We start from the raw sequence: 23,092 nt of genomic DNA on the forward strand, positions 1-23,092 counted from the left end.
TTTATTTTTTTGAGATGAAATCCATGTAACATACAATTAACTATTTTAATAACATTCTGCAACCACCAACTTTATCTGGTCCTAAACCTTTTTCATCATCCCAAAAGAAAACGCCATACTGATTAAGAAGTCACTCCCAGTTCTGCCCTCCCCCCAGGCCCTGGATATTTAATATAAATGGAATCATACAATATTATGACCTTTTGTGTCTGGCCCCTTTCTCTTGGCACAATGTTTCTGAGATTCATCCATGTCGTTGTACGTGTTGGTACTTCGTTCCTTTTTCTGTCTGGGTAATATTTCACTATATGGATGTGCCACACGTGTTTACCCATTCGTCTGTTGATAGACACTTGGGTTGTTTTCACCTTCTGGTTATCGTGAATAGTGCGTCTACGAACACTGGTGTGCAAGTGTTGGTTTGAGTATCTGCTTTCAGTTCTTTGGGTATATACCTAGGAGTGGAATTGCTGAGTTACATAGTAATTCTGTGTTTAACTTTTAGAGGAACAGCCAAACTGTTTTCCACAGTGGCTGCACCGTTTCACATTTCCACCAGCAATGTGCAAGGGTTCCAGTTTCTCCACATCACCAACGGTTGTTATTTTCCAGTTTTTAAAATTATTATTGTTACATCCATCCTAGTAGGGGTGACGTGAAGTGTCACTATTGGTCTGATTAGCACATCCCTAACGACTACTGGTGTCTTTCCGTGTGCTTGTTTATGATTTGTACACCTTTTTCAGAGAAATATCTATTCAAGTCCTTTGCCCATTTTTCAATTGGGTTTTTTATCTTTTTGTTTTTCAGTTGTACTGTTCTTTATATATTCTGGCTACTAGACCCGATCAGATATATGCTTTACAAGTTTTTTCCCACTCTGTAGGTTTTCTTTACACTTTCTTGATAAAGTCTTCTGATGCACAATAGTTTTTAGTTTCAACAAAGTCTAGTTTATCTGTTTTTGTTGTTGGCATTGTTGCTTATGCTTTTGGGGTTATATCTAAAAATCCACTGCCAAGTCCAAATTCATGAAGATTTACTCCTATGTGTTCATCTAAGATTTTTATAGTTAGCCCTTATACTTAGGTCATTGATCCATTTTGAGTCTATTTTTGTGTATGATTTGTGGTAGGGGTCTGAATTCATCAGAGACGTTGAACTTTGTTTTGGTTTAAAAAATTTTTTTATTAGGAGAAATGACAGACAAGTAGCTGCAGTGGTTCTCAACCCTAGGTGCATTAGACTCACCCAAGGACCCTTTACATTTTAATGCCCTGTCTACATGCCAAACCAAGTCTATCATCAACTCCGAAGGTGGTCCTGGGCATCAGTAATTTTTAAAACTCAACAAGTAATTCTAATGGGCAGGCACTAAACAGAGTGACTGGTGACCAATCCTCTTGGTTTGCCCCCGTGATACTGTGATTTATAATAAAACGTATATGTTTGGTCTTGGTCCGCATTCCTGGCACAGAGCTCCTAAATCCCTTGGAATTTTCTAAGAGATTAGAGCCATAAAGGCATCTTCTGTCATGTTAATGAGCTGACCTTAGGTCACCTGAGGGTGAGGGGCTGGTTGCCAGGGGAACCAATCCTGTGGTTGGAGGGCTAGAGCTTTCAGTTTCAGCCCCTTCTGTACAGGAAAAGAGAAGGGGCTAGAGATCGAGTCCAGTAACCAGTGGCAAATGACTTAATCAATCATGCTTAGGCAATAAAGCCACCACAAAAACCCGGAAGGATGGAGAGCTTCCGGACTGGTGACCAGGTGGAGATTTGGGGAGAGTTGTGTACTCGGAGAGGGTGCAGAGGCGCCCCACCCGTTCCCCAGGCCTTGCCCTGTTTATCTCTTCCATCTGGCTGTTCCTGAGTTCCAGCCTTTTATACCAAATTAGTGATTCAGTAAGTAAAATGTTTTCTCTGAGTTTTACGAGCTGCTCTAGCAAATTAATGGAACCCAAGGGGGGAGGTGTGGGAACCTCCAATCTATAGCTGGTTGCTCACAAGCACAGACGACAAATTGGACTTGGAATTGGCCTCTAAAGTATGAGGAGAGGGAGGGACTGTCTTGTACAATTGAGCCCTTAACCCGTGGGATCTGACTCTGTCTCTGAGAGGACAGTGTCTGAACTGAACTGAACTGAACTGAATTGAATGACGCCCAGTTAGCATCCACTGAGAACTGGAGAATCGATTGGTGGTGTGCAAAAAAATACACATTGGAGCTTGGCCCTGAGGAGTTTCCTGGGACATGGGCCTTTCAGTTCTAAGACCAGGAAAGTCGGGTAAACCAGGATAAGGTGGCCACGCTACTGATTAGACTAGAGTTTTGAACTTATTTAAAAGCAGGGGGCTGGCAGAACCCAGGCCTGCTTAACAGCTGTGCTTTGGGACATTTGCCTCTCTGATCGCAGGTACGTGGCGATTTGGTTTCTCCACCATGTCGCCCCCCCCCCCCCCAGCTGGTTTTGGTGATGCTCTCTTGGTCAGAAGATACTCAAGAGATCCATGGAAACACCACTTCGCACCTTTATCCCCAGTCTCTCTTTCTTCTTCGTCTCTGGCCAGCAGACCTCCCCTCACTGCAATGAGGGACCAAAAAAACAAAAACAAAAAACAAACAAAAAAACCCAGAAAACTGCACCTTCCACCAATGAGCAAGATTTTCTTTGTTTGAGTTAAAGGCATTCGCATGAGCTTTCCGGGAAGCCAGTGGTTTTCACACCAAAATGTGCATCAGAATCACCTGGAGGACTTGTTAAAACACAAATTCCCAGACCCAACCCCCAGGGTTTCTGATTCTTACATCTGAAGCAGGACCCAGTAATCTGCATTTACAACAAGCTCCCAGGTGATGCTGGGATGCGCCTGGTCTGGGGACCACACTTTGAGAAGCAGCGCGGTAAGAGAAAGAAACCACAGCATCACTAGGTCATGCCTCTTCAGAATGAAGGGATTTAAAAAGTCACACTGAGGCAAAACAAAAACAAAAACATGCTTGATTGTTTCTTTCAGGGGATTTCTGGACACAACCTTCTGTATCAAGGGGACCTGCCACTCCTCAGGGTGAATGTGCTGGGTCAGAGCTCACGGTTACCTGACAGTGGGTACAGGAAGCTTACACGAAGCAAAGATCCCTCGAGCTGAGGGTCTCTCACGAAAGAGGCCACAGGCCTCAGTAAAAAACAGCTGGGGTCTCTCTAGGCCAAAGAAAATCACGCCTGAAGCTTCTCTTTATAGGGAGGAAAGCGGGCCTGGTTCCCCATCTTTACGCAGGCCTTAGCGCCGCAGCTGAGGGCTTTAGCCACCCAAGGCCGCTTCCCCAGGCCTCAGAAGCCAAGCATCCAGCCTTGTCACTTCTTAATAGGTACGTCTAGAGTTGAAGGTCATGGAAGGCTCTGAAGCAGAGCAAAGTAAATGAGGGTTGAGTGCCCTGCGTGGAGGATTCTGCGTGTGGTTAGAAAACGGCTCTGCCTCCCGCCTCCCCATCACAGGATAAAAACTGTGATCTAGCTCAGTCTCAGGTTGTCAGAGCTCATCTCCATCTCTGGAGCAGGAAAAGCGAAGCATTTCTCACCGGGTAGGCTGGGCCTCTTACATCAGAATCCCCTGGAGAGCTCGTTAGAAGCCCCAGGCCTCCCCCATCATGATGGGAGCGGAATCTCAGGGAGCGTGGGGCCGAAGCACGGCCGCCTTGCTACAGAATGCCTGATGCCTGCACCCACACGCGGCTGGAGGGCCTCCAGGACACCCCAGAGGAAATCAATTAACTCCGGACTGGCCTCCTCCACTCACCTGAGGCCATCAGGCGGGAGAAACCCTGGATTTGAGAGGAACAGGGGGGCCAGACGGCATGAGAGGCCAAAGCATCTGTGTCTTTGCAGAAAAAGGGGGATGAGGGCATAGGTTTGTGAAGCACATTGAATTTCTCTGGCAAAATAAAATTAAAATCGCATCGAGCTGTACAGGCTATGATTTGTACACTCCTCTCGGGAACTATTCTTAAACTAAAAGTTTGCTTAAAAAACAAAAGTAAAAGTGAATCCAGGGTTGCAGAGCCCCTCACCTGGAGCTTTGTGTCTCTTGGGCTTGCCGCTGCTTAAAGGCTTCCCTCCACCCACCTGTCCTGCTGCCCGGGTCTCCCTTCCCTCCTTTCTGACAAATTAAGTCCTTTAGGCCCAACCCAGTCAAACAAAAGGATCATTTCCATCTGTTGTCAGAAGGGATCTCCAAGAGGAAGGTTTAAACAAACTACGGAGAAACAGAGTATATGGATTCTAAGATTTCTTAGGTGCCTTAACTCCACCTACAAGCCCACTGGCCCCCAAACAGCTATCCTTCACCATGAGAGCTAGGTTTTTCTGGGGGTGCTCCGGTCATCCCAGGTTCCTCGTCTAGCATGACTGAGTCCGAAGGCCACCCGCACACCTTGAGCCGCAGGCAAGGCTCTGCTCGTAGCTTCATTCATCCCTGTGCAGTTTCTTCCACAAATTCCTCTCCCTCTGGGAAGTCCTTCCCTTGGGGGACAGCCCTTCCTGTCCCCAGGTTTCACCATCACCGCAACCCTGCTGCTTGTCTTCATCACGCTGATGTGCTTTTACCCTAGACGCGGATGTGGGGTGACTTAGATGAGTTTTGGGCTTTATGCTGACTCCCAGATGCCTTTGCAAATTTAAATCCCTCTGACTCAAAATATTAGGTTTATAGTCAATAATCCTTTTACTTATTGAAACCAAAAGCTGTATTATGAAGGCCAACATTACAAAACACGTTAATCTCATCTGTAAAATAAGGGAAAGAAACTTCAATTTCTAACAATTCTTCCAACACTGAACTTACTAATGATAATAATAATATTAATAGCTACCATTACTGGATACTCCCTGCATGCTAGGCGCTAAATTTAGCACTTTGTATACACTGCAGGAGAAGCTATTTTAGCTGGCCTCTGCTTAACCAACCTGCCAGGTTAACCATATTCTGCAGGCCCTCGGTGAACCGTACTAACCAATGCACTGGCTGATAGCACCCAGTCCCAACTGCTGCTCCAACCGTCCTCACACGCTCACCAAGAATCAGCTTCCGACAGCTCTACTTGTTACTGTAATTGTGAAATTTAAATACCATAAAAAACTGATGAAATAGGAGTATACAAAGAAAGGAAGTTGTCTCTGGGAAAGTGAAATTGAATATTTTGGAAGGATTCACCAAGGGGAAGCCGCCAGAAAACTGCTATCCAGCTAGAATTCATGTGGACAGGAGAGGTTTGGAAATAGTCTCCATAATCTGAAAAGATTTACTGGAATTGGAATGATTGTGCAGAAAGTGATTTTACTTGTGTCTTCCGGGATGTCTCACTACATTGAAAGAAACCAAAACTAGAAGTCAGAGATAAAGTACTACGTGTGTGGCTTATGCAAGAAAGACTACTCAAAAAAACTCCAACTAGAGGATCCACGTTCAAAGAAAAGGCCGTGACCCTACATTAAAGAGTGGGAAGTTCTATATTTTAAAGTAAAATATTTGAGCTATGTATCATCTTTTGTGATTCTCCACTTCAACCAGCTTCTTCCATAAGCTCTCTAAAATCCAGTCTCAATCTCTCAGATAAGAGGCTTTCCTGTATTTCATTTGATCTTTAGAATAATCTTGAAAGGTATGTTTAATTATGCCCATTTTAGAGAAGGAGAAACTGAGGCTTTAGAGTAAGGTAAACAATTTACCCAAAGTAAAACAGCTGGTAGTGGCAGAGTGGAATGCCAGACTCCGAGATCTGTACTTCCAGACTCCGAGATCTGTACTTCCCGTCACTGTGTTCTAGACTTTATCCATCTCCTAGACGCTGTCCTGCGTGCTGACCAGGTAAGGACACACCGCATAGACACTTCAGTCTGAAGCATCAGTATCTTCCCTTCAGTCCCCCCACCGCCATCTAAAGCTCTTTGATGAGTTAATACAAAGATCTATAATCAATCCATTGGTCATAGGTGGACATAGTTTGTGAGAAGGAAAAAAATGGCTTCATTAACATCGCCCGCTTCAGTTTTACAAAGAGAACGTCGTCAGCTCTCTCTGATACAGTGACCCGAATGACATTCCAGAGAAAGCTAGGGAACCCAAGTGCACCGCGGCCTCTTCCCGCTGGCGTCTGGGCCGCCCCGGCCGGCAGCCGGCCCTTACCTGCGGCCGTCACGTGGTGAGTGCGGCGGGTGTGGCTGAGCTCAGGTCCTGGGCGACGCAGAGATCCGCTGTTCCCGGGGTAGAAGCCAGATGGAATGACTCGGCTCAATTTTTCCAGCCTTGAATTCCTAACACAAAAGAGGGGAAATGAGAGGGTGAAGCAGGCTCTGTTCAGGATAACGGGTGAGCACAGAGTGTTGGAAAGTGAAAATCATAATGAGGAAAAAAAATCAAAGTTTAATTGGTATTGAAGTGGGGGAGGGACTTGTCCTCTGATACCCACAAGGTTGTTCTCGGTGGGCAAAGCATTCCTGGTGCCCTTTACCTCCCCAAACTGGGCTGAGGTGTTTTCCCTCCTTCCCTTTGCTGTGTTTCCCGCTTATTCGTCCTTCATTCCGAGTCTCACCCACAGTTTCTAAAGAAAGAACTGCAATTCTGAGATTCCCTCCCCTGCATCAAATGAAACGGCTCTGCCCAGCGCCGTTCCCCGTGCGGCCACTAGATGGCGGCATCACTCAGTGGACGGGTTCCAGGCAGCCTCCGCACAAAGCCGCCGCTAAGGCGTTCCTCCCGTAATCCTATTCCAGAGGCCTTTAATCTCAGGACGGGACACTGTGTTCCAGGCCAAGCAGCCTCATTGTGACTGACTGGTGCACCAACAGCCAGAGCTTTGACCGTTGATGCCCCTTCCTGCCCAACAAACGTCACAGGTCCTGAAACGACCGATTTAAACTCTATACCATTTAAATGATTTATTTGGAAAGCCAAACCAAACCAAAACCTGGGTATAACAATACTTGCAGAATTTGGGAGCCTCCGTTCCCCCATCATTCCTCCTTCCCTGGACAATCCACCCAAGTGCATAAATCTATTTATCAATAATTACTTATTGTCTGGCTCTGTGTCAGGTAACTTTGGCAATGTGCCCTAAAAGGAAAAAGTGGTATTTTCAAAGCTCTAGGAGCTTATTGTTTTGCTAACAGGCAACATTGATTGAATATTTCTATGTGCCAAACATTGGGGTACATACTACACAGACTATCTTGTTTGATTCTTGGGTTAGCACTCTTATTATGATCCTCATTTTAAGAATGGGGACATTGAGGCACAGAGGTGACCTTGACAAAGATGACACCATTAATTAGTGGTAGTTAAAATTCAACCACAGGCAGGCTCACGTCAGAGCTTAGACTCCTAGCCACAATGCTAGGCAGTGGGCAAGTTTGGGAAATCTAACTGGGAGGCAGGTGGACAAACGTAAACCACAGAAGTATGTTGGAGTGGAATGTTGGAAGGAAAAAGCAGAAGGAGAGAAAACCAATGCCCTGAGAAAATAAGAATGAGGCTAGAACAATAAAAGGGTAGAGGGTTAAGAGGTACAAACCATTAGGTTTAAAATACTCTACAAGGACAGATTGCACAACACTGGGAATATAGCCAATATTTTATAATAACTATAAAAGGGGTAGAATCTTTAAAAATTGTGAATCACTATAGTGTACATCTGTAAAGTATATAGTATTTTACAGCAACTATATTTCAATTTAAAAATTTAGAAAAAATTCAATTCAATTTTTTAAAAAAGAAGAATGTGGGAAGGATATAGCTCATGGTAGAATGTGTGCTTAGCTTGCAGGAGGTCCTGGGTTCAATCCCCAGTACCTCCACTTAAAAATAAATAAGTAAATAAACCTAATTACCTAACCCCCCTGCAAAATAAAATAAAGAATGAGGCTAAAACAAAACCCTCTTTGGATTGGGCACACAAGGGCACCCCGGGTGACCTCTGAGATTGCAATTTCAACCAAGAAAGGAAACTAGACTGCTGAGCTCAGGGGCTCTGTGCAAAGAGGAAATGGAGACTTGCTGCAAAAGGAAGGTAATAAATAGACTAGAAGAGGGAGCAAGGTCAAGAAAGGCATTTCGGCTTTGTTGTGTGATTTTAAAATAGAATAAAGCTTGGGCATGTTTGAAAACAGTTGCAAGGGAGACCTAAGATGTGTCTAGTGCAGGCAGTGAAAAGTGGAATGGGAAGAGATGAAGGGAGGAGTCACGGGCACAGGTTGGGGACAGGGTTAGCTCTGGAGGAGGGGAAGAGAGAAATGCCATCCACCCCCTTTTTTGTCTGAAGCTGAGAGACAACCGCAGAGACGGAGATACATCAACATGAGAATGAGAAGGATGAGCGAGTTCAATTCATCCAAATTAGCCTCAGTCTTCTTGGTAAAATGGGAGTCGGATTATCTGCCAAGAGTGGCAATAAGATGGGGGAGGTCATATCCTCGCACCGAACTAATCCATGCAGTACTTAGGATGACTGAAAGGCAGATACATTTAAACCAGGCCACGGAGGCAGCTGGAGAAGGGAACTCTGCACTGCAAGGGTCAGGATTCTCTGGCAAGTCTCCCTGGTGCCCCAGGACTGAAATGTACCCGCCCCGCCCCCCGCATGCCCAGAAACACATCAGATACACTATTAATAACCCCTCCTGTCTAAAGTTTCTTTGTATTCAGGTGTTGAGACATTTGGCAGAGAGATAATGTCTTCTTCATTTGCCAAATGGGAAAACGAAAAGGCAGACAAGTTTTCCCGTTTGGCTTAAAGCCACAGAGAAAATCAGGGCAAAACCGGAATTGGTACCCAGGAAACTTACTGATCCAACTCAGTTCAATTAAGTATCTCCCACAAAGGGCATGGAAGGGCTAATGGCCCCAAAGCTACCCAGACACAGCACAAGCTTGGGAAGCATCCAGACCAGGACGTGATGCCAAGAGAACTAAGGTTCTCCTTACATGGCCTTACGACACAGCACAGTTCTGCTGGGAATTTGAGGGGAAGTTTCTCTGATAATTCAGTTGCAACATATTGATGTACTAAAGGCATGATGTCCTTCACCTACCATAATTATTTAGTTTTATTGTTTAACGACTCTATTTCTCACTCTCAATTAATATTTCCTTATTGTCAGGAGCACACAGGGCTGATGCCACTGGAAAAATCAAAGAGGGTAATTATTTACTCTGCCTTACTAATGAAAAGGGCAACAGGCAGAACTAAATCAATCAACAATTCCCTTTCAATTTAGACTTGGAAAATGAGGACAAATGACAGTCACTGATCAACTTGGTTTCTCAGCAGCATCAGGATTTTCAGAAGACACTCCTTCTGTGATTGTGAGCAGTCACATCTGGAAATGTGTTTAGAAAGGATGGTTTTTAGTTTCCTCCCTCTCATCTTCTTTTAGGAAATACCCCCAGGTCAGGCCAAACCCTCTCTTGATTTTTTTCCCTTCTAAAAAGAAATTTTAGCTGCCTGCTTGGCCACAAACTGGGAATACCAACTTCTCATTCATTCATTCATTCATCATTCTTCAAATGTTTATGGAGATCACACTTTCAACAAGGCAGAGGTCTCGTCAGACAGCCCTGTTTAGCAGTTTAGCAGGGAGAGACAGAGCAAGGGGTTCTACGGGGCAGGTGTAGTGCAGGTGTGGGGGCCCAGGTGGAGGATCCCGGATGAGTCAGGTAACCACATGCTCCCCAGCCTCTTCCACAAGCCACCGGCACTGATGGCAGAGCCCAGAGCTACCTGGGCAAGGGGACATCCCTCGGGAGGCACGTCTCAAATATCATCCCGTTTGCCTGCCACTTTGCAACATAGCTGGTCTGCTCTCATAGACTAGGAATGGACTTTTTGTCTCAAGTCTTTGTATAAAGCAGGTACCACAGGGAGAAGCACCGGGTTTATCAAACACCCTCTGGCACAGGGAAGCCAGCGCCTCCTGCTGCCCAGATGGAGAAGCCGAGTGAAGGTGCTCCAGTCCTACAAAGTCTAAGACCGGAAAACTGCTCCCAGCCATTTCCTTGTCCCACCCACCATCCAGCTGTCCTCTGTTTTCCTGACTTTTTTACTTGACAGTCATCATTCATAGCAGAATGCAAAAATTACATTCAAATTCCCATAAATAGCCTGAGATGATCTCTGAAAATGGTTCACGACCCACTTGACCCAGAAAACCCACAAAATCATGCCAGTTGAGAGGTTCAAATCTGCCTGTCCACTGCCCAGACTATCAAAGTAGGCATCTCTGAAAAGCCACCAAGTCTCTGAAAGATGTCATTAGACAGAAGCAAGGCATGCCACTCCATTGTCACAGTAGTGGACTGTCCAGGTCAAACCCTGGGGCTGGCGTGGAGTCGCTGGCCCCCAAAAAAGTGCTGAGTTTTTGCTGCAAATGCTTTAAAAAATGCAGAGAAGAATCCTGAACCTAAGTGTTCTGACGTCGATTCTCTCTGGTCAAAGAGCTCATCTGGGGAAAAAAACCCGCAAGATGTGCCCCGGGTTTACAGAGCTCGTGGTCAGATTAACCTCCATGCGAACTCCTTCCGGTGAGCCCTACTGAAAAAGGGCAGATTGTTGCACAGAAGAAATAAGATATCCCAGAAGAAACTGAAGAAACAAAAACTTATGGTGCAGGAATAAATTCAGCACAAAATAAATGCAAAGAAAAGTTTAAAAGAAAAGTTCAAGTGTTAACACCTCTTCTATCTGAAACATTAACTACCCTCACAGCATCACCAATACCCCTACTTCCAAAAACTAATCATAAACGTATACATTTTCCAGCCCAACTGGTTAAATCGATAGCAATCAATGAACTGCGTTGAACTACGAAGTTTAACAGAATCAGTTGAATCCAGAAAACGTTCTGTGCTGTCTTACCTGAGCTAGGCAACCCGGCTCCTGCCTCAGGACTCATCCTGATGAAGGGCAAAGTGGTTACCCCCAGGAACACGGCTGTCCTTTAAACAAGCTTGGGGCTGGCTGTAAGCTGCCTTTTGTCCTTGAAGATGAAACATAGAGCAGATTAGAGTTTTATCACCAGAGGGAAATACATAATAAGACCTTTTTAGGCTATCTGCCCCTGATAATTGCTAGAGATTCATTACAGGCCGTGCAGTTTTGCAAACTTTGAAGATTCTCATGTTCATTTCCTGTTTCTGCAAGAGCCCAGGGAGAAAGCTCCACGTGCTTCATTGTTGAAGAGAATTAGATCCATCTGTCGCACCGTGAGAGGAAAATCAACCCCAGGGACATGACCACGTGTCATCTGCTCCCTGCTTTTAACACCCCAAGCATTCTAATGTTCATTGTCATGTTGTCCCCAGAAGTCATTGGAGGGGGGTCATTTTCAGGGCTCTTTGACCAGTAGGGACACTGAGGGGCAGGCAGAGTGGGTGGGGGACTTGCCCAAAGTCTCAAAGCTGGATGGTGAGGCTGGGCTTCCTCTCCTGCTCTGAGCAGCCGGATTCTGCCACTCAGCTCTGCGGGCCACTCCTCTCTCTGTGGCCTTCCTTTCTCCCACCCTTGACCTTTCCTCACTTTGTTTTCTCCCCTCCTCCCCCACTTTCCTTGTCTCCATTTCCAGTTTGCTGGGGGCATTGCTTCACAGGTCCCTTCCTCCTCAATGAAACTTTCCCTTCAGTTTTGCGATCACAGTGGAATCCAACAGAATCCGGGTGTGAGTGCCGGGAGTGTTGACATTTTCTGACAATGAGAACAACACCGGGCACAATTTGACCAACAGAACAATACCCCTGTGCCCAAAAGTGCTTTACAGAGTGGGCTGGTTTAGAAATCCGGGCTCTTGTTGGGACAGTTGACCCTTCCTTGAAGGACTGGAGAACACTGCGGGAGTAGAGCCTTCCTGTCTACAGCCCACGCCGGCTGTCTTCCAACAATTCCATTGACCCCATAATACCGGCCTCCCACTGTAGCCCCATCACAGTGTTACTGCACTTTTCCTGATACTGTTCATTTAATTCCTCCAGAAAAGAACAAAAGAAGACAATTTCATCAACATGAATCTGTTCAGGAATCAAGTCTGAGCCTAGAACAGCTGTTTCTCTCTCCTGCTGGTCTCTGTTCCTTCAAAAGTTACATTAGATCATCCCCAGAAAGGAAGGGAAAGCAGGGAACAAGCAAATCACCCAATTTTACCCACAAGGATTTTTTTTTTTTTTTGTAGCTTTTAAGTAATTCTGTTCTCACTCTTTCTTACAACCTCAGGTAAATGAAAGCTGACTGTGCTCAAAACAACACAGTATGTTTTAGATCTTAGAATCAGCCACTAATCTCTCAAAACTGATGTCCACGGGTGCAGCCATTTTGGATCAGAAGTTGACAATCTCTATCAAAAGCCCATGTGCCTGTGCCCTTTGAGTCAGCAGTTCTGCTGATAGTCATTCACCCCGGGCCATGGTGACCTTGTGCAAATTAGAAAAAAAGAACCCCTTCCTCAAGACAGTTTACGTCTATTTCCAGAAAAATTATCACAATAAGTATTTAAAGTTATGATATTTACAAAATGACTGGTGCCCACACAGATGAGGCACTTTGTGCAGTGTACAACCTATGCAACTGTGTACATTAACCCTGGTTCCCTTAAGAATACGTAGGAAGGCCATCAGGATATATGTAAAAAGGTGTTCATTGGAACATTATTTTGCAATAGGAAAAGAAAATTGTTGCAATATCCATCAGCAGGGGACAGTTTAAGTAAATTAGGGTAGCTTTACACAATAGAATGCTAGGGAGCATTATATAAAGAACAAGGTAGATCTGTATGTGCTGATACAGAGATGTTCAAGATATATTATTAAGTAAAAAAAGCAAGATACAGGAGAGAATATATTATAATTCAGTGAATGTAAATTTGAAAAAAGAAATATACTGTATAGCCATTTTTTTTTCTTTTGAAAAGACACTCAAGAAGTCATTAACAGGAGTCTCCTGGGAGGAGAGTCATTGGGTGAGGAAGGAAGCTTTTAGTTCAAATGTAAACCTTTTTGTGTAGTTTGAATTTTTCTCACCAAATACATTTATGACTTTCAATTTAAAAAAATCGACAGGGATTATCAGAATAGAAAGTTACAGGTCCTTTTTATTTCTTACACTTTTCAACATCAAAGAAAATCTAAGAAATATGTTTTAATTGCTGTGCACATCCACCCACAGAATACGGTAAAAATTAAACTGGAGTGTTTTGTCTGTTTCTTCGAGCGATGAGGGCTGAGGAGGGCAAGGAGAAGGAAGGCTGGTGGTAAAGCAGGAAGGCAAAGCCTCTGTGTGTATCTCTTAGGATGTTTTTGCCTCTCAATTCATGCTTCTGAAAACAAACAAATACTAAATTCATGTGTCTGTTAGACAACTAATATATTTAATCATAGAACAAGAGTATCATTAATCCTACTTCTTTTATTAATTCAATTTGAGTTGGTGTCAACTCAGTGTTTCCAGAATTGCCCATCATTTAAAACCCAGGGACCTGGTAGAAAGCTGCTAACCATGTGTTACTTCACTTTATAGGACAAAGTGGGCTCAGAAGAATGAGATTCGCTGTCTTTCTCTCTTCCTTTTTGATCCCGTGAAAACAGAATTCTAATGGTTCCTTTCTATTTGTTCCTGAAATTAAACCTCTATTAAAATACAAGTAAAGCTGAATTCATTATTACAAATTTGATGCTAAGAATTCACTTTCCCAAATGAGTATTTATTTAAGCTACATCTACAGTATCCCAAAAAAGAGAGAGAGAAGGAAAAAAGAGATTGTTCTTGGATGAGCAGAAATGACATTTAATATTATTAAGTAACATAGCAACCCCATATCTAACAACAGAGTGACTTTTTTTTTTTTTTTCTTAGAAAAGAACTATTTGTATTTCTTTAAAAAAGATTTCCTTCAGGGGCGGTTGTAGGAGGAGAGCACTCTGAATGTGATAAATTTCACAGAACATTTTCTGCATCGGAGTTTTGTATTTTGAATCATGCATTTGTTACAGTGTTCAGAGTATCAGACCTTGATTTTGATTACAAGTTATATATACACACTCCATTGTCCTACACATTGGAAAATAAGTTTTAAATACTGAACACTTTCCAGGGCAAGGTCTTCCCTCGAGACATTAATGTAACAAAATCCTTTTTCTAACCTGTTGAATTTCTGTTTGGAGGCTGATTATTTAGAGCCCCTGTATTTAATTGCTGACCGCGTTTGCCTTGGTTGCCCTGGCTGTGTCATTAAACAAATATTTATTCATTCAGTAAACATTTATGGAGGGTCTCCTTGGTTCCAGTCTTTCTGCCCAACACTAGAGTATAGCGAATAGAAAGAGAAATATACAGCTAAAAATACATGACCCCTGCCATCTGGGAGGTCACAAGCTGGCAGGCTATGGGCTCCTTTGTCCCATGTCCATTAGGATGTTTGTTCTGTACCATCAGGGCCAGGACTCAAGTAAAGCGGAGTCGCTTACGATGGAGTTTAGGAGACACACGCTCCTGGGTGTGCAGGTGCGGACAGGCACCTGAGAGTGAAGGTCTCAGTAGATTTTGAGCTCTGGGGCTCCCAGCTTCACCCTGGTCCTGCTGGCACCCTCACCCGGCCACCTGGCTGCCTGCCTCCCCACTTTCTGCTGCCCTTCTCAGTTCACAGACACACTCTCTCTTTTCTCAGTCACATCCCCCAAAATGTCTACACTCGGTGTCTACGTTTCGATGCCCAGAGGTACGCAACACTCCCTGTAACTACTCCTCATTTAACTGCTTCTTCCAGGCCTTGCTCAAACCCCACCCTGAAAGTCCTCCCCAGGCCTAAGAGCCTGATAAGTTTCTCCCTGTGCACCTGCACGCACTCCTACGAAGGCCCTTGTCACTAGCCAATTTGTATTCAAATTATTACATGGGAACCTGTCTCCCCGAGACAGGGTTGCGAGCCTCTGGAAAGCAAGGCCTGTGTTCTAGTCTTTGCAGATCTCGCTCCAAACCTGTGGGACCCAGCAGTGTTTTCCACAGGTGTGTGTCTTAGTCCACCCAGGCTGTAGAGTCAAATTACCACAGACTGGGGGGCTTAACAACACACGTTTATTTCTCACAGTTCTGGAGGCAGCCAAGTCCGAGATCAAGGAGCCAGCAGATGCCGTGTCTGATGAGGGCTGGCTTCCTGGTTTGCAGACGGCCGTCTCTTGGTGTGTCCTCATGTTGCAGAGAGCAGAGAGAGGAAGCAGGCTCTCTCCTACCTCTTCTTGTAAAGGCACTAATCCCATTCCTGAGCGCTCTACTCTCATGACCTAATCACCCCCAAAGCCCCCACCTCCAAATACCATCACACTGGGAATTAAGTTTCAACATATGGATTTGGGAAGGAACACGAACATTTTATGTAGATCAGGGTTAATTTAAAGTTTGGCTTTTACTCCATCAACAGATGACTGGATAAAGAAGATGTGGTGTGTACGTGTACACACACACACACACACACACACACACACACACACACACACACACACACAGAGTGGAATAGTACTCAGTCATAAAAAAGAATAAAATAATGCCATTTACAGCAACATGGATGAACCTGGAGATCATCATTCTAAGTGAAGTAAGCCAGAAAGAGAAAGAAAAATACCATATGATACTGCTTATATGTGGACTCTAAAAAAAAAAAAGACACAAAAGAATTTATCTACAAAACAGAAACAGACTTACAGACATAGAGAACAAACTTACGGTTACCAGAGGTTAAAGGGGGTAGCAAGGGATAATTTGGGAATTAGAAAATTGCTCCTCTTGGGGAGTGATGGAAATGTTAGCTATCTTGATTGTGATAGTGGTTTCATTGGTGTATACATCTATCAAAATTCATCAAAGCGTACATCTGAAGTATGTGTCTTCAGGTATTTTAGATATAGTCTTTACCAAAAAAAAGGTGTACTAAGAAACAAATTTTATTTATTTATTTATTTATTAAGAAACAAATCTTGGGAAGGAGGGTTTAGCTCAGCGATAGAGTGTGTGCTTAGCATGTATGAGGTGCTGGGTTCAATCCCTAGTATCTCCATTTTATAATTAATTAATTAATTAATTAATTAACTTAATTACCTCTCCCCCCTAAAAAATCCCACAAAAACAAATCTTTTCTATTTATGAAAGCAAGATTCATGAAGTAATCTACTAAGAATTTTATTGACTCAATTGAAGTACTGTACGTACTTCACAGTAATCAGAATCCATTTGTTTACATATAATTTTTTTCCTATTATTCAGATCTCCTTCAATTCAGTGCAAATGAATAAAACCTTATTCATTTGAAGGCTTTATTCGGAGATTACTGAAGTAATTCTCTATGTCTAATTCCTGGCTCTAAGATGTACTGTGGCCTTAGGCAAGTTATTTTAATACCTGTAAGGCTCAGGTGTGTTATCTGTACAATGGAAAAAAATCTTGTGAGATTTGTGAGGATTAAATGTGAAAATGTTTGGGTTTTTTTCTTTACCATTTTTTACAGTGATTCTTTCTTTCTTTCTTTCTTTCTTTCTTTCTTTCTTTCTTTCTTTCTTTCTTTCTTTCTTTCTTTCTTTCCTTCCTTCCTTCCTTCCTTCCTTCCTTCCTTCCTTCCTTCCTTCTTTTTGAGTGCAGTCATTCCTAAAGGATGGCCACTGTATATTTTAGGTTGATTTTTTGGCACTACATAGTTATTTGGGGTATGAATGAATTACTTTTGTAAAACTAAAATCCTCTTATTGACATTTTATTCAAATAAATCCAGTTGTTTTCCATTAGTTTTAGTAATTTTTTTCCATAAGACTAAGAAGAGCTGTTTACCGATGTATCCCATAGCAATAGGCCATATAAATTAGAAATGCTTTTAGCTGTGAGTAATGGGAACTACAACCCATAATAGTGTCTGAAACAAATAAAAGTTGTTTTTGTTTTATTTTATCTTGCATGACACAAAATCCAGAAAAGCAAAATTCTTACCAGAAGTCCCTCAGCACCTTTTCTCTAATGTATTTCTGGCCAGAACTAGCTACATGGATGCTTCCTTCCAATTGCAAGAGAGGCAAGAAAATCAAGTATCTGGTAAAAGAAAGATGGATTCCCACAGTTTTCTAAGACTAATACTGACTCATCAACCGAACCAAGATGCATTACCAACAGGAACAAAATTAAGAATTTTTTTTAGCAAGAATGAAGATTAAGGGTGGATAAGATATTGGTAATACGATCTGATGCATGAACTTCTACTCAGCAAAAGTCACCTGCAGGACTGTGAAGCACTGCTCTCTACCCTTCGTCTGGCACCCATATCTTCCATCAGTTGTGAAACTCTCAGATACTTCACGGTAATTCAGATTGAACATGTATAAATCTCAATATTTTGTTATGTTTGCTCTATTATAAAAAGAACTCTTTAAAGGCAAAAGGCTGGATTTCTGAGATGATTTCTTGAGATTTCCCACAGATCTGAGACCTACAATTCAAAATTCAATGTAAGGGGGGAGGGTAGAGCTTAGTGGTAGAGTGCATGCTTAGCATGCACGAGGTCCTGGGTTCGATCCCCAGTAGCTCCACTAAATAAATAAAAAAATAAATCTAGTTACCTCCCCTCACCCCCTCACCCCAAAAAAGTTAAACTAAAAAGGTTTTTTTTAAGTTCTATGTAAGAACAGTAACTGTGCTGTGTTTACTTCTTATATTAGTATATTTTGTACTATGCCTTTATCTGGACCTTATTCAAGGTATATTATCTGTTAGAATTTCAAGATCTTTTCTGCAGTTTATTTTCCCTCGATAAGTTAACTATCTGTACTTTTCCTATGAATGCCTTTCCAACCAGTTTGAACCAATATCATTCAATCATTCTACAAACATTTTACAAAGCTCTTGTTTTGTGCCTTCACTCTGGGAATATCAAGATGCAGAAGAAACCATTTTTTGTCTACAAGCACTTTATAAGCTGGGAGAGAGATAGATTTATAAGCCAATAACGTTTAAGAAATTGAGTATCATAGGTGCTATCAGAGAATTACAAAGGTGAAGGAGAGAGAAGGGCAGGAGTGGTCAGTTCTTGATGAGATGAGTCAGAATTCTTAAGAATCTGAGTCATTAACATCAGAGAACCTCTCCAGATCTAGCATTTTCTGACTAGATTGTATCTTTAAGGGATTGGTTCAGACTTGCTTTCCCTTGTAATTGCATGTGCCATAAACTCTTCAATTAAAGACTTGTTAGTAGGGGAAAGTCTGTGTTCTCATTGATGACAGATCTGTTCACCTTTGCCTATCACCATGATCTCTGGTTCGTGGGAAGGTAACCAAAGGGAAATTTGATTTCCCAGTTTCGTTCAGGGCCAGTGGGAAACCACTCGCTTTTTTGCCTTTTGGCCGCTCAGCTACCCTGACACACATCTGTATACAACGCTAGCAAGGAAGCAGGCATCTACACGTGATCACCAGCTTCTGAATTCACTCCCTCCACTTTTAGCTAAATGAAGATGAAATTAGAAATTCAGTGATGTCGTGTATCCACTAGTGTTTCCAAACTACAGATTGTCTCATTAACCGGTCATGAAATCAATTCAGTGGGTCTTAATCGGCTTTTTGGAAAAGAAATAGAATAGGGGAAAAAATAGAATAGAAAATATCAGAATGCAATTTGCCTAGTAAGATTAAAACTAGTGAAACTTTTGTTGCAGTTGTGTGTGTGTGTGTGTGTATGTGTGTGTGTAGTCACAACATAAATGTACTTCCGTCTATGTCACAAGGAGAAAGTTAAGCCACTGAACTCGACTCTAATCCTCACGAAGGCACTTATTGGCCATGTAACAAATAGTTGTTGAGTTGAGCTCATTTGGATGTGCGTTTGTGTGTTTACACAGCGAATACTGTATGTGTGCACCTCATGGACTCTTGCTGCCCCTCATTTAAAATTTGTGAAAATGAAGGGCAACAGTGGGCTTTCAAAGGTTATCAGATTCAGTAAACGCTCTTTTTCAGGGATAAACCATTCCATTCACCGGGTCTGCTTTATAACCTTTAATCTGGTGTAACCCCACCTGTTGTATAAAACAGCCCCTAAGCTTTCTAAATAGTGTCCTGAAAAAGATCTTACAAAATCCTGAAGTGCAGTGGGTCATTAGCAAACAGAGCCTTCAGATCCTTCTAGATCCTAAGCTGATCCGAGCCCCTCCCTCACAGTCAATCAGAGCAGGTCTGCCCAGGTCTGCCCCGGCATTGGTGACGTCACAGCTGCCCGTCCCCAGCTCTCCTTTTTCAGGTCTTGGATGCTGAGTGCTGATCTTTTCTGGCTATAGTGACCCCCCCACCCCTCCTGGCTCAGCCACCAGAGCCTTTGCTCTTCCTGGAAGCCACATTCTCACTGTCCCTCAGTGGGCAGAGCCTCCACTGTTCGGAACTAGAATGGTTCTTGGTGCTCCGAGGGTCACATGCTGTACCCAGGAGACTGCAGCTTCCCAGATCTGGGCCAAGCCTAAAGTTACCTGCACCATCTGCTCTTCCATCTCCCTGCCTGCATGTGGTAGATCCTCCTGAGAATTTCTGAGTTCTCTGCCTGCCTGGGAGGTGTGGGGGAGTTGTGGCAGGGGTGTGGGGCTAAGGATGCTGTTGGTAACAAAGATCAGCCTCCGACCTGCTTGCAGTCTGATGGAAAGCATGGCATCTCAAAGGTCCACAGATAACCTGAGTGACCAGGGAGTTAGGCAAGACTCTCAGATGCCTGTCCTCTCTCACCCCACCTGCTCCAAATCAGTGCACCTTTAGCCAGGGCCAGGGCTCTCAGGTTTCACAGCTGCTGCCACAGCATGTGTGTGAGCAGGGGCTTATCATGTGCCCTGTCCACACCCCCGAAGGTCAGGTGTGTTCACGTCATCTAAGCTCAAAACCTTGGGCAGCCCTTGTGAAAGTCCAGCCTGGGCCAGTTAGGTTCTGAGCCACCTCGGCTGCATTGCTGAGCATCCTGAACTCCCTGGCAAACAGGCAAAGGGTGGATGCTTTCACAGTAAGCAGCGACATTCTGAAAGTCCTCTTTGCCTCTGCCCTGAACCAGATCTACCTTATGCTGAAGGCAGGTGGATTTGTGGGTGTATCTCAGCCTTGTTCCCAGTCAAACCCTCGGCTTTGGGCTGGTTCTCCTTTGTCTCTGCCAGGACCTCCCTGGACCCTGGGACCCCAGGGACCTCCGTTGCCTCCATTGCCTGCCTCTCATCTGAGCACATTCCCATCCTGAGTCAGAAAAAGAGCATCCTGGTCAACAGGCAGCCAGGGCTGAATGGTCAAGGAAGCAGGCCTTTCTCCCATTCCTTACAGGTCCTCCCAGTTTTTCAACATCGTGGATGCTCCCTGGTCTGTTTTGTGCAGAGTCCAGGCCTTCAAGGGGCCTCTGGATTTCTGTGGGAGCAGAGATGTGACTCTGGTAGGATGGAAAGCCAGAACCCACTGCTCAGACAGAATCTGCAAAGGGGTCCATTTTGGTGCCCTTGGTCCAAACACTCCAGCACCCAGTGTCTGTCTCTCAGAGCCACCAAGAGTCCCAGTATCTCAGCAAGGACACCTCATAAATGAGCAACACAAAAATCTTCTAGATGAAGTAGAATTGCTGTAACTCACTGAAGGAGATCCTCCTCGAAAACAGAAGAGAAATTCTTGATCTTTGCTGTGTGATCTGGAAAATCAGTTACATGCAAGAATGTTCTAAGTAAAAAAGCCAGCCACCAGCAAGGAGTTTTTCAGCTGTCACTTGTCTGGTTTTTGGCAGTGCAGCAAAATGGCTAAATCTAGATCTGGGATCAAATCCCAGCCTCGTCACTTAACATCACTTAACCCCTTAAGCCTCCGTTTCTCTGTCTGTAAAACAGGGATAATACCACAGCCTACTGCATTAGGTTGTCATACAGACGGAGAGAATCTACCTTTATGGAGTGTAGTATCTGGCGCATAGGAAACAATAAATGTTAATTATTATTGTTACAATTACAAGAATTGCTGAAAGAGTAGGATAAGGCAATTAAGACTAAAACAAGGGAGAGAGAGTTTATAGACCAGGGTCCTTACTTCAAAATAAAAATTAAAGGGGTGTGGAATAGCTGAGCAGTAGAGTGCATGCCTAGCATGCATGAGGTCCTGGGTTCAATCATTAAAAACTTTTTTTTTTAATATATTTTAAAAGGTAAAAATTAAATTAATTCTGTTTCAGTGTATCCTACTTGCTTGCTTTTCCACATGACCAAGCATCGGAGACACAGCACATAGTACAGGGGAAAGAATATGGACCTCAGAGTCAGACTGTGCTCATATCCCTGTCTCCTACTTCCTGGGAGATTTGGGCAAATTACTTAACTTCTCTGAGCCTCAGTTTACTTATCCACAAAATGGAATAATAATAATTAACTTGCTAACAAAAATAGCAGCTGGGCCAGGAGAAGTGGCATCAAAAATAAGCAAATAAAATAAGGGCACACAGGCAGCCCTCTGGAGAGGCCTACGTGGCCAGGGGCTGAGACCTCCTGCCAACAGCCAGCGAAGACCTGAAGCTCCTGCCCACGTGAAGAGGACCTTCCAGCCCCCGTTAAGCCATCAGATGATTGCAGCCCGGGCCAACATCTTGTTTGCAGCCTTAAAAAAAAGTCCGTGAAATAAAACCGCGCATCTAATCTTCCCAAATTTCTGACTCACAGAAACTGAGAAATGGTAAATATTTGTTGATTGAAGCTGCAAAAAAAAAATTATTTGCAGGATTGTGCTGATAATTTAAAAAGCTTCCTCCCTCCACCCCTCATCTCTCCCATGTGCACAAGCAGTTCTTACTCTATGGGAGCCCTTATGACGTTGCACCATATTGTCCCTCCCACTGTAATGTAAATGTCTTCACTGAGGTTGATTTTCTTCTGTTTGTCTTTCATTGTCTGATATTTAGTGCAATCGTTGAACATAGCTGGTGGTCAGTGAATGCTTGCTAGCTCGTTAAATGAGAGAATCACTGAACATGGAAGAAAAATACAGTTGAGAGGACAAATGAAATTCCTTTACTACCCAGATTCCAGGGAACAACCTCAGCACCTGTATCGTAAACTAACCAGGTTGTCTGCTGAGACGTTCTTATTGTAGATGTAATTTGATTTCTGTTTCATCCGAATCTTCACAATAAGTGGTATTACAATGCATCCCACCATACCCCCATGTCCTCTGGGTTCTGTGTTATCTAACCTTGCTTCTCAACATTCCTCTGAGCGAACATCCTTTCTTAAATTATCATTATACATGCATGGCCACACACACAAAAACTCACAAGTCTGGATAAGCTAAACTAAATGAAACCTAAAACTCTCCAAACCCTTAATTATTGTTAACATTTAGATGTAACAAAGATTAAAAAAAACATTTAGATGTAGCCTTCTAAGATTTTTTTTACACAGACTTATTGAGAAACAATTTACATGTTGTATTAGTTTGCTAGGGCACTATGTTAGTCAGGGTTCTCCAGAGAAATGAAACCAACAGGATGTGTGTGTGTGTGTGTGTGTGTGTGTGTGTGTGTGTGTGTGTGTGTAAATATAAATTGTGAGAGAAAGAGAGATAGACCTATTGATTAATTTTTAAGGAATTGTCTCACGCAGTTGTAGAGCTGCAAGTCCAGGGTAGGCAAGCAGGCTGGAGACACGGGGAAAATTGCAGACCAAACACATGCAGTCTTCTGGCAGAGTTCCTTTCTGCTCAGGGGAGCTCGGTCTTTGCTCTATTAAGGTCTTGATTGATTGGCTGAGCCTCACCCACATTAGGGAGTGTAAACAGCTTTACTCAGAGTCCACCGATTCAAATACTAATCTCATTCAAAAATACTTTCACAGAAAGTCCAAAATAATGTTTGACCAAATATATGGGCGCTGGTGGTCCAGCCAAGCTGACGCTTAAAAGTACCCATTGCGGGCTGCCATGACAAAACACCACAAACTGGGTAGCTTAAACCATAGGGATGACTACTTTCTCCCAATTCTGGGGGGTACAAGTCTAAGATCAAGTTGTCGGCAGGCTTGGTTTCTTCTGAGGCCTCTCTCCT

General features: G+C 43.5%; 1 protein-coding gene across 4 annotated transcripts in view; it reads right to left on the reverse strand.

The window, feature by feature from the left end:
* MRO (maestro) overlaps positions 1-22,748 on the reverse strand; it is a 38,384-nt gene extending 15,636 nt beyond the window's left edge. For 2 of the 4 annotated variants that reach the window (XM_074355250.1, XM_074355253.1), the window contains exons 1-3: positions 22,618-22,748; positions 10,904-11,024; positions 6,181-6,308 (exon numbers count right to left, since the gene is read on the reverse strand). The gene's annotated coding sequence lies outside the window, so the exon portion shown is untranslated. Of the gene's footprint in view, positions 1-6,180; positions 6,309-6,463; positions 6,658-10,903; positions 11,025-22,617 lie in introns of those variants that run through there. The other 2 variants (XM_074355252.1, XM_074355251.1) reach the window with 2 other exon arrangements.
* Between the last annotated feature and the right edge of the window lie 344 nt (positions 22,749-23,092).

Source organism: Camelus bactrianus, chromosome 30, assembly GCF_048773025.1.
Source record: "Camelus bactrianus isolate YW-2024 breed Bactrian camel chromosome 30, ASM4877302v1, whole genome shotgun sequence".
Lineage (NCBI taxonomy): Eukaryota > Metazoa > Chordata > Mammalia > Artiodactyla > Camelidae > Camelus > Camelus bactrianus.